Genomic DNA, 10,927 nt, shown 5'->3' with positions numbered 1-10,927 from the left:
CAGAAATTTTGTTAGGGGTTATGCTTGATGGAAGTCGTAGAAGTGTAAGCATTTGACACTCGTTTACAGATTTGTATCTTAATAAGTTAGTAGCTATGTTAATAAACATGATGTTCTTACGCAGGTAAGAAATTTGGCAGATTATTCAAAGGCTGATGTTTCTTCGTTTAGAAACAGAATGATTGAAAACTTGATCAATTGCGCGACCATGCGTCCAGACGGAGCACGTGATACTTTTATCCCGCCAGCACCAAGGCCCACGCCTAGGCCTCTGTCGACAAGATACCCCTTGTCTGCCATACCAACATAAGTACATATCAATATCTCCCCAGATGCCTCCCCAACCCAAGCTCCCACTAGCTCTCATCCTCAAGAAACAGCTCTAGAACCCTCAAACCCCCCACCCAACACCTCTCCTACTCATGAAGCAGCTCCAGAGCCCCCAAACCCCCAAGCCACCACCTCTCCTCAACCTCAACCAACAGCCCCCACATCACCACACACACAAGATTAGAAAGAGATTATGAAATGTACTTTTGACAAATTGATTACAAGCAGTGGATCGAAATTTGACTTTTGTTTTGATTATGGTTCAAAGTTTACTAATGTTGTGTACAGCTTTCCAAAAAAATGGGAGAGTGAGGATCCAATGGTGTTTGGTAATGTAGAGATCTGCCTTTGTTGAGTAATCTTTGAGAATAGTATTTGAATCATTGTGTACAGTTAGTTCACTATTTCAAGTCTTTCGTAATCTGTGCACAAAGAGTCGTATTTTCTTGTCTGTGAGGTACCTGCAATGCAACGTACGCGATAAGACATTGGGATACATGATCACGATAGAAACATCAACGTATAAAAGTAATACATGTAGCTTAGTATCTTTCGCATGTTACACTTGAAAACAAATTTTGAAGGCAAATTGAGATCGGAATCATTTAACAGATCCTCTCGAACCTGTCTTAAAGTGACATTTGATCTGACCACAACAACTGTAAGCAAATAATTTGAAAACCATATCTCAATGGAAATCAAGGGATTAAAAGCATTGTCATTTAAATCTTGATCCATAGCTACCAACTGACCATTCACTCGATGCCACCTCATGTAGTAGAAAGAAACTATAAAATTCTGTGATGCTATCATACACTTGCACACAACCGAGCGCTTGTCAACTTTGCACAAAATGCCTTCAGAATCACTGACATCCCAATTATCATCCAAAAAATCAAGGTAAGTTTGGTATTTGCAGATGAACATGGTTTTTGTTTTTCTACCTCCTCATCATGGAAGAAATCTATAAAGACATGTAATGGCATAAATAGACTGACTCGTACTTGCTGCTTGCAATGTTTGGTCGCAAACACTTCAAAATTTCCTGATGAAGCTTGAGTTTAAAACACTCAGAGGTTTCTAAAGATGGAACTGGCCACTTTGGGGAATCTTGTTGGGGAAGAGGGAAAGGTTTCAAAGTGCCAAATCCATGGACAGAGCAAGGGGCGTTGTAAAAGTAGTCATAAAAGAAAACTCCCCTCTCTGCGAGAGCTCTTCTCGCACTAGTTCTGTACATAAGTTCTTTCACCGAAGCATGAAAAGCATCAAAAATACCAATTATGCACTCAACTGGTTGCCAGTCTTCTTTGTTAGAAGGATAAATATCTGCAAAAACAAAAGATAAGAGAATGGTCACAAGAAATAGTCAACAAAATAACTTGAAGGATCTTTAAAGACTTTTTAGCAATATAGTAGTCACACAGTTTGGTCTATGAGCAGGAAACCCCAAAGGTGACTCTTGTAGTCGTAGTTCAGAGTGCATATATGCATGCTCAATGAGCACCTCTTTCACTGTCTTTCCCGTTTGAGACAAGGGAAAATCTTTCACACGTCCTTTGTAGCTGTTGATGAATTCATTTGACATCCGTTTTCTCTTCTTGTTTGAAGAAGAACCCAACTACCAATGGTGACTGTGGTAGACATCCAGTGACCATGGTCTAAGTCAAAGCTGTTGAATAGTTCCACAGATTTAATAGAGGCGGATGGTCGTCGTGGTTGTTTTCCTTCCATCTCTGCTTCTATTAGCTGCGAAGTGACACTACGCAAAAACGATAGAAGAAAAGAGACTCACTAGTTTACACAAGAAGTAGTAGCTTGAAAATTGTTCATCAAAAGGTGTGCCTCATTGAATGTGAGTTATGGCACATTCAGCGTTCGTCGGCTATGGTTGGGAAAAATTTGCACAAATCGGGTCGTATCTTCTTATTTAGATCTTTTTAATAGAAAAAAACTCTTTTTTGAAAACACAAAAATTTGAGATAAAAATCAAATAAATTGGAGCTACCGTTGTGGTGACTCAAACTCTATTGGTCGAACAACATTCTCTCTCTAACGCCAAAAAGTCCTTTTTTGAGTCCAAACTTTTCCTAATGGCTCTATGGCTGGCTGTTGCAGTCATTGGGGTTGGTCGGGCCAAGCTTGTTTCCTCTGACTCACAATCCACTTCGACAATCCTGAAGGGTCTTAGAAGCCCTCCTCAGTGGGGGTACCAAATGACGGGAGCAAAGAGAACCCCGAACCCCGACGGCCCCTAAAACGCCGGGGGCCGAATGGCACGCCTCGAGCCTGTCACAATAAAGTGAACAGGGGGCACCACCTAGCTTTGAGCGGCTAGGATGCAGACCACGATGATATGAACACCGCAAACTTACACACACACACATTATCACTTGGAATGTATTATGTTAACTCGTACACACATACTTCTTGCCTTAATAAACCCTAGTCTACATATGATACCATGGGTATCCTGACCACGTAGCATAGTGGTACTATTTGATCTCCTTATCCACTGATTTCAATCTCGCACACGGATGCATGCTTACATCTTTTAAGATGGCCTCTGGAAACACTATCATCTTTGGAGTAGGTCATAGACTTGACCTAATAAACTCCTAGGCAAGCCTAACTTGGATATCCACAAGTGGGAGAATACATGCACACATGGGTTGATCAAGACTGACCTTCCTTTTCTGGCAATGAAATCCTTTTATCATTGGAGACAGTAGCCTTTATATCTAGATGCCTAGATTCAAACTCACACACTCGCTCACACACACACACACACACACACACACACACACACACACACACACACACACACACACACACACACACACACACACACACACACACACACACACACACACACACACACACACAAACACACACACACATTTTCACTAATAAAGAAAACTCTCATTGCATGCTCAAGAACCTTGGAGCTAATAAATTGATTTACATGCACACACAAGTACTACCAATATCGGATATGTTCTTTGGATAAACTTGAAGTAGAATCATTCTTGGCCTTAATCAGGGATCTACAATTGAATGAGAAATTGTCCGGCTCAACCACATGGGGTAACCCCATGTATTCAACGACACCGTGTGAAAGCATTCAAGGATGATCCTATCTTCCTGGTTATAATTGGTTTGCCTAGCGTTGCGAATGCGCAGAAGCTAAGAGGTGCAAGTGGAACCACTCAATGCAAACGAGCACGCGTGTACACACATACACTGTCCAAGGCACATGGAGCACACAGATACAACTCATGAGAGGGTGCAATAGAATGCAACGCTGAATTTCTCAGGTTCTCTCTCTCTCTCTCTCTCTCTCTCTCTCTGTCACACACACACACACACACACACACACACACACACACACACACACACACACACACACACACACACACACACACACACACACACACACACACACACACACACACACACACACACACACACACACACACACACAAGGGAATCTCTCTCTAACTTGTGAGACTGGAGATCTCTGCATTACCGCCTTTATCAGCAATAGTGGGCTTCGGCAACTATTCTGGCTCTTTGACTCAATGGACGACATGCTGGCCCTTTGGCAAGGCTGAAGGACGACCATACTCGGTAGCCCATCGGATGGACGGGATAAGCTCCTTTCTCTTTTCTTTTTGCTTGCATATACCTATCGAGGATTAGCCGTGTGAGGTAATCCCTTGCTCATCAATTTCTGCTACCAAGCTTCCTTGCATGCCGTATTCATCTTTGTGTTTGACTCTATGAGTATACATACACTACGTATTTTGCTAGGAATAATGCAGGACCTGAAATGTTTTCACATGATGTACATGTCACGCCCACCCTGGCTATTTGCACATAATGTTACTGACCATACACACACACACACACACACACACACACACACACACACACACACACACACACACACACACACACACACACACACACACACACACACACACACACACACACACACACAAACACACTTGCAGGCATGAGCATCAAGGAATTCCACCGTTGTTGAAGCTCATTCACCTAAGGAATCGTTGATCGTATTGGAGTACCATCACGGTCTTCGGCACAACACTTACACTGGTTGCCATGGGAGATGCTCTCAGGGGAAGATACATCAGGTAGGTGTTTTCACCTACTTAGAATTGCTGTGATAATTTGGTACTTTGATCATTTTTTAACCAAAAACAATGGTGCAGGCGGCATATTAATAAGAAGTCAACATAAATATAATGCATTCGGTATAAAAATTATGGTTTTTACTAGATATCAGTAAACACCTTATGGACATTAAGGTTGGTAGCATACGGGTGATGATAAGACTTCATAAACCATGTCTCAAACCTTGTAGTAATTGGTAAGCATATGCTCATGCATTTGGAATAGAGGATGTTATGCTGGTAATTTTTAAAGCTGGGAGAGATAGCTTAGCAAAAATTGACACTGTTGCAAATCTCGATACGTTGTTCTTCGTATAGACCTAAATGGTACTCTTGCTCATAAAAAGTTGGACTGAGTTAAGTCGAAGCTTCACAACTCTTATGGAGGGGCTCTTTGAGAGATGGCATATACGTGTTTTTTTAAATGGAAAATGGCTTGATAGATGATCAAGATTCGGTCCAAACATTGGTTAAATGGTTCTAGTAGCCTTGCTTTCATTGCGTTGTACAGCTAATGATTCTATTTCTCATTAAGCATTAGCATAGTGAACATAAATAGTTTGCTGAAATTGGTTGAACATTTGGATCTCATTGAATTTGCAGTTTTTAAAGAAGACTTCTGGTCTATAATCATACAAAAAAAATTGTTTTTTTTAAAGTGGAAGTTGCAACTCGAAATTGGTAAAACATGAGGTTTTTTTTGCCATGGTATGAGAAAATGGAATAACATCTATGTTGTTTAATGCCTTAAACCTCTCGTGAGGGTCTCCTTGGGGATGGCGATTGCTGAAATTTTTGAAAATTCATTAAGAATACAAACGAAATGCTGTCTGATTTTTTATAGAATTGCTTATATTGTTTGTAACACAAAGGCCGAAAGTAAGCTTCTTGAAACTCTGAGACTGACAGGGAATTGAGATAGGTTTGGGGTTTATGTAATTCATAAAATTACGAATTGTTTTCATAATCATGACTATCACTTGTTTCTATGGGATGCATAACATCCAGCAGGTTGTAAACACTTTTAAATAATAAACCCCGTGTTTTTGGCATACAAACACATAGATAGATACCTACGGAGAATTAGGTCAATTTTTGTATCATGCATGGTCGTAGATACTAGCACTACTTTGTGTCTACTCAGTGAATATTGGGATACAAATGACTATACACTCAGAGGTTACATTACTTATATTCTCAACTTAACAGTCAATCCTAAGGGTAAGTGGTAAACTAGGTCTACAGGTGTGACATGGATGACAACTGGATCAAGTGTTGACACTTGCAAAACGCACAAACATAGCCAATTCTAACTGAGTGTTTTTGTATGGATGCAGGTAATAGCTGGATCCTTCTCCATGTAGATGTAGTGGAAGCTCATCCCAAAGGGTGGACACACAATTATACAACATTTAGATATCACTTTGTAGAGATCAAATTTTTGATCTAAATAACTGTATTGTCCATTAGATACAGAATGATGTATTGCTATATATGAAATGTTAATTGAGTTTTATGACATTTTGTTTTAAGTATTGTTATTTAATATATTATGTAATAAAATTGTCTAAGTATGGTTCAATTATGAAGGGATTTTTCATACTTAAACACACACACACACACACACACACACACACACACACACACACACACACACACACACACACACACACACACACACACACACACACACACAGAGAGAGAGAGAGAGAGAGAGAGAGAGAGAGAGAGAGAGAGAGAGAGAGAGAGAGAGAGAGAGAGAGAGAGAGAGATTGACAAATGAAGAAAACCCTCGGGGGGGGGGGGGGGTGGTGTAAGGGAGAATTATTTCTATAGTATTTACAATGATCTTCCTTCCAACGAGGCGGCACACCGTGGTGATAGAGAGGTAGGGAGAAAGGATGGTGCAACTAATTGGTGCGTTCTCTTAAAGACGACTCGATGATTGTGAAATTTGCTACCAAGAATGTGTGTGTGTGTGCATTGACCATTGGAGTCGAGAGGTGGACGTGGCTCCCTTCACATGGTGCAATTCCCAAGGCAAACTATCACTCAAGCCCCCTCCCCGTGATGCCAATAGTGTCAACTCTTCCCACTACACTCTACTAAGTGCTGACGTCTCATGAACTGCCCCCCCGATAGTGACCTCTCAGTGCTCTTTTATAGGTGTTGGCTGCTTGGATTAGGGTAATCCCGATTTGATTGGGTAAGCTAATCGGGGAGACAAAGCAAGGCGGTGGGCCCGATGTGGTTGACCCTTGCTTTGTCTTGAGAGTTATTAAAAATGAAAACCTCTAGGTGGGCCTTTGTGACCATCACCTAGAGAAAGGGAATTTACAAATTAGGAATTTTACAAGGCTTGGGTGAAAACTGAAGAAATGATGAACCTAACCTACAATTTACTGAAAATGGCGTCGTGGTTGCGTGATGCCGGCAAATGGTGTGTTGCCCGTGCGTCGGTGTAGCGCGTACGTCTTTTTGGGGTCGGCCGGGGCATGCCTTCGGCGCATTTCTCCTTTTTGTTGTTGGCGGCGCGTGCTTTGGGTTTTCTCCTTCTTTTTTGTCGATGTCGTAGTCGTAGGCTTCCTTTGGGTTTTTTGTATTTTTTTGTGTGGTGCGTGCGTATATGCGTGTGTGTGTATGTATGGGTGGGTGCGTGTATATGTATATATATATATATAGAGGTGTGCGTGTATATTTACATGTGGGTATGTCTGCGTGAGTGGGAACAGGGGGTGTGGTGTGTGTGTGTGTGTGTGTGTGTGTGTGTGTGTGAGAGAGAGAGAGAGAGAGAGAGAGAGAGAGAGAGAGAGAGAGAGAGAGAGAGAGAGAGAGAGAGAGAGAGAGAGAGAGAGCCTTTTGCCAATAGTTAAGATAGCACTTGGTAGTGGTTCAGAACCACTTGCTAGAGGTTTAGATAACACTTGCAGGTGGTTCAGAACCACCTGCAATGGTTAAGATAGCAATTGCCAATGGTTAAGATAGTGCTTGCTAGTGGTTCAAAACCAGTTGATAGTGGTTAAGATAGCAATTGATAGTAAATTCAGAACCACTTGCTAGTGGTTTAGATATCACTTGCAGGTGGTCTATGAGATCAAAACTACGTATACAAGCAAGTGGTTCTAAAGCACTTGCAAAGGCCTTCTAGAGCACTTGCTAGGTGTTCTCCTCCACTTTCAAGTACTTTGAAAGTGGTTTGGAAAAGGTTCTGAACCACTTGCTAGTGGTTTATATAGCACTAGCAATGATATCACTTATAGGTGGTCAATGATATCAAAACTAGGTATGTAAGGGTGTCTTGACAACTCTTGGGTGGCTTAAAGGGCTAGATATTTTTGTAAAATCTAGTTAAAGGTAGTTTAAAGCACTTGCAAGTGGATGGCAAGTTGTAAGCTACACGTACTCAAAAGAATAAAAAAGTGTAAAAAACGTTTCATCTTTTGGATGAGGAACGTAAGTTTTTGTGAGGAACAAATACAAGAAAGAGGTACAATTATACTTTATGAGATCAATGTGTTTTAGATAGGGTTGGTATCAGAGGGCATGCTATTGTAGATGTGCTCATACACAATATCACTCAAAGTGTAGAAATTAGGCTCATTTCTCTCAGCATACAAGGGGAACTTAAGGCATCGAACTAGGGGCGAGTACATAGAAGCAGGAGGCCTATCATCTAATAACACATATTGATTAGAGCGTCCTTCGAATTTATCATAAAAGTGCCCCTCAACATAGTAGGAGTTTTTTATTTGATTGTGCCACACATCCTTCTGAGTCGCGGTGCATAGCATCTTCTTCGTGCAACACCTCAGTATATAAAAATCAATGTCTTCCTCCTCATCATTGACTGCAAAGTTATCTCCAACTCGTAAGGCATCACTCAAATCATCATGATGGCCAACATACATAGGTGCACCAATCTCCTTGTCACTTGAAACATCTTCATCTATGTCAGCCTCTGTTGGTATGATCCTCAAGTACTGCCATGCTTCTATGTGAGCTTTGTTTGCACATCTCCTCCATTGAACATGCACACAAGCATGAAAGAAGCATGACGGATTTCTACACCTCAGTGCAGTCATATCCGTTGAAGAGAAACCATTCACACAATGCATCAAACATGATCCATTGATTTTCTTGCAATCCCATTCTATATCTCTCATCACATCACCCACCTTGATTTCCCAGAAGACCCTATCGACCTTTTTTGCGATGACCAACAATCTTTCCTTTTGTTCATTAGGGTGAGGTAATTGACCACTGTTGCTACATTATACAAGGGGTGTCCATCCACCTTCAATTGATCATGGGTTAATGCACTCATTATGACTGCGCCAGCACCGTCATGTTCACCTTTTCCATGACCTGACCCAAAATAGTTGTGCATCACCTCAAGCCCAGTAAGCTGAGAGAACCTTGCAGCAAAGAAGAAAGGCCGGCGTGCTTTGAATTGATGCTGCACCATCAAACCATACCCAGTGTCGCTTTAAACAAAAACCTTGGTCCTTCAACCACTGGTCATGCAAAAGAAAGCAGTGTTGAACGAACAATGTGTCATGCACATTGTCATCGGATATATAAAAAGAGAATTGTTATGATGTCTCCCATTGTGGAGTGCACATAGCAAATGTGGACCAAAATGCTTACCTGACTAGAATATTAGTGCATGGGTTGGATCTCATTCTGAATTTTAAAATGGTATTTTTTTGTGAAGTCTATGACAGAGAAAACGACATCACTTGGAAAACTCTATAGATACTCTTTGAATTGTTTGGCCTGCCATCTGTAGATGTAGTTATGTTTGATAAATTTGATCAGCTTTTCTTTCATGAATAAAATGAAAGTGGAGCACCCAATCTGTTGAATAACAAGATCTTTCCCTTTGTGGTGCTGGCCATCTTCATCTATAAATTGTGCCTCCACACCAGCAAAAACCTTTGCAGCCACCTAAAAGTTGTCATTGTATACTTCACAAGGACAACATATGAGTTGTTTGGCACCTCACTGATTGCATTTTCCCATCAAGCATATGTGTAAATGAAACATGTAATTTTCTATTTTAGGACACAAAAAGGACTCCCATAGTGTTGTGAGGCTCTCAAATGTTGACTTTGCAGCCACACATATACTGCCACTTACTACTACAGGGTCACAAACATTAGAAGCACAATGACAAGAGCCTCCATGTATTCCAAACTTACCTTGATACATTTGGTTGAAAGCATCTTTCAGATAGACAATTTGCACATGATATTCACAGCAACAAGTATTGCGGTCCCGCAATTTTCGAACAAAAAAGGGCTTCAAATTCTCAAAGCATCTCAGTCAAATGCGCATCCGTGAATGCATTTCTTGAAACCGCCTGTAAAATTACACTTGCACAAAAAAGAAGGCAATAAAGCGATAATGTGAGAACAAATAACCAAAATGGTTGGTACCATCACCCACAAGTTATAACACCCACTCTCGTGTTTTTGAAAGCATATAAGAGGAACATTTACCACTTAGAAGTAGTTTTACATGTTTGAAAGAGGCTTTAAACTTCTTGAAACCACCGAAAGCATTTTAAACCACTTGTAGATGATTGAAAAAGTTCATCAGACCACTTTCAAGTGGTTTGTTTACCAGTTTTAATCACCTTCAGGTGTTTTGAAATCTTCCAAGTGCTTACATAGGTTCTCACCTAAGCACTCAGGTGGTTAACACCCAAATCTCGGGTTTGTAAAAGCACTCAGTAGAAACATTTACCACTTAGAAGTGGTTTTGCATGTTTGAAAGTGGCTTTGAACTACTTGAAACCACTTGAAGCACTTTAAACCACCTTAGGGTGATTGAAAAAGTTCATCAAACCACTTTCAATCACCTTTAGGTGGTTTGAAATCTTCCAAGTGCTTACATAGGTTCTCACCTAAGCACTTGGCAGATTTCAAACCACCTGAAGCACTCAAAACCTCCTAAAGGTGATTGAAAAGGGTCATCAAACCACTTTCAATTATCTTCAGGTGGTTTGAAATCTTCAAGGTTCTCACCCAAGCACTTGGCAAATTACAAACCACCTGAAGCACTTAAAACGACCTAAAAACGATTGAAAGTGGTCATTAAACCACTTTCAAGTGGTCTGTTTTTCACTTTCAATCACCTTCAGGTGGTTTGAAAACTTCCAAGTGCTTACTTAGGTGCTCACCTAAGCACTTGGTAGATTGCAAGTGGTTATTAAAATACTGTAAAGTGGTGACAAACTATTTAGCACTTTGCAAAGTACAAGCTTCCAATTGAAGGGGGTTGAAAGAAGTATTTTAGGTACTTTAAATTACTATCAGTACTTTGATTGCTTTGCAAAGTACTTGAAGGGGAATTAAACCACTTTTCAATTTTTTTCTCAGTTCTAACAGGTTTTTTACAGT

This window comes from Adiantum capillus-veneris, chromosome 25 (assembly GCF_014529385.1).
Source record: "Adiantum capillus-veneris isolate H3 chromosome 25, ASM1452938v2, whole genome shotgun sequence".
Taxonomy (NCBI): domain Eukaryota; kingdom Viridiplantae; phylum Streptophyta; class Polypodiopsida; order Polypodiales; family Pteridaceae; genus Adiantum; species Adiantum capillus-veneris.
This window is presented reverse-complemented; position numbering follows the sequence as displayed.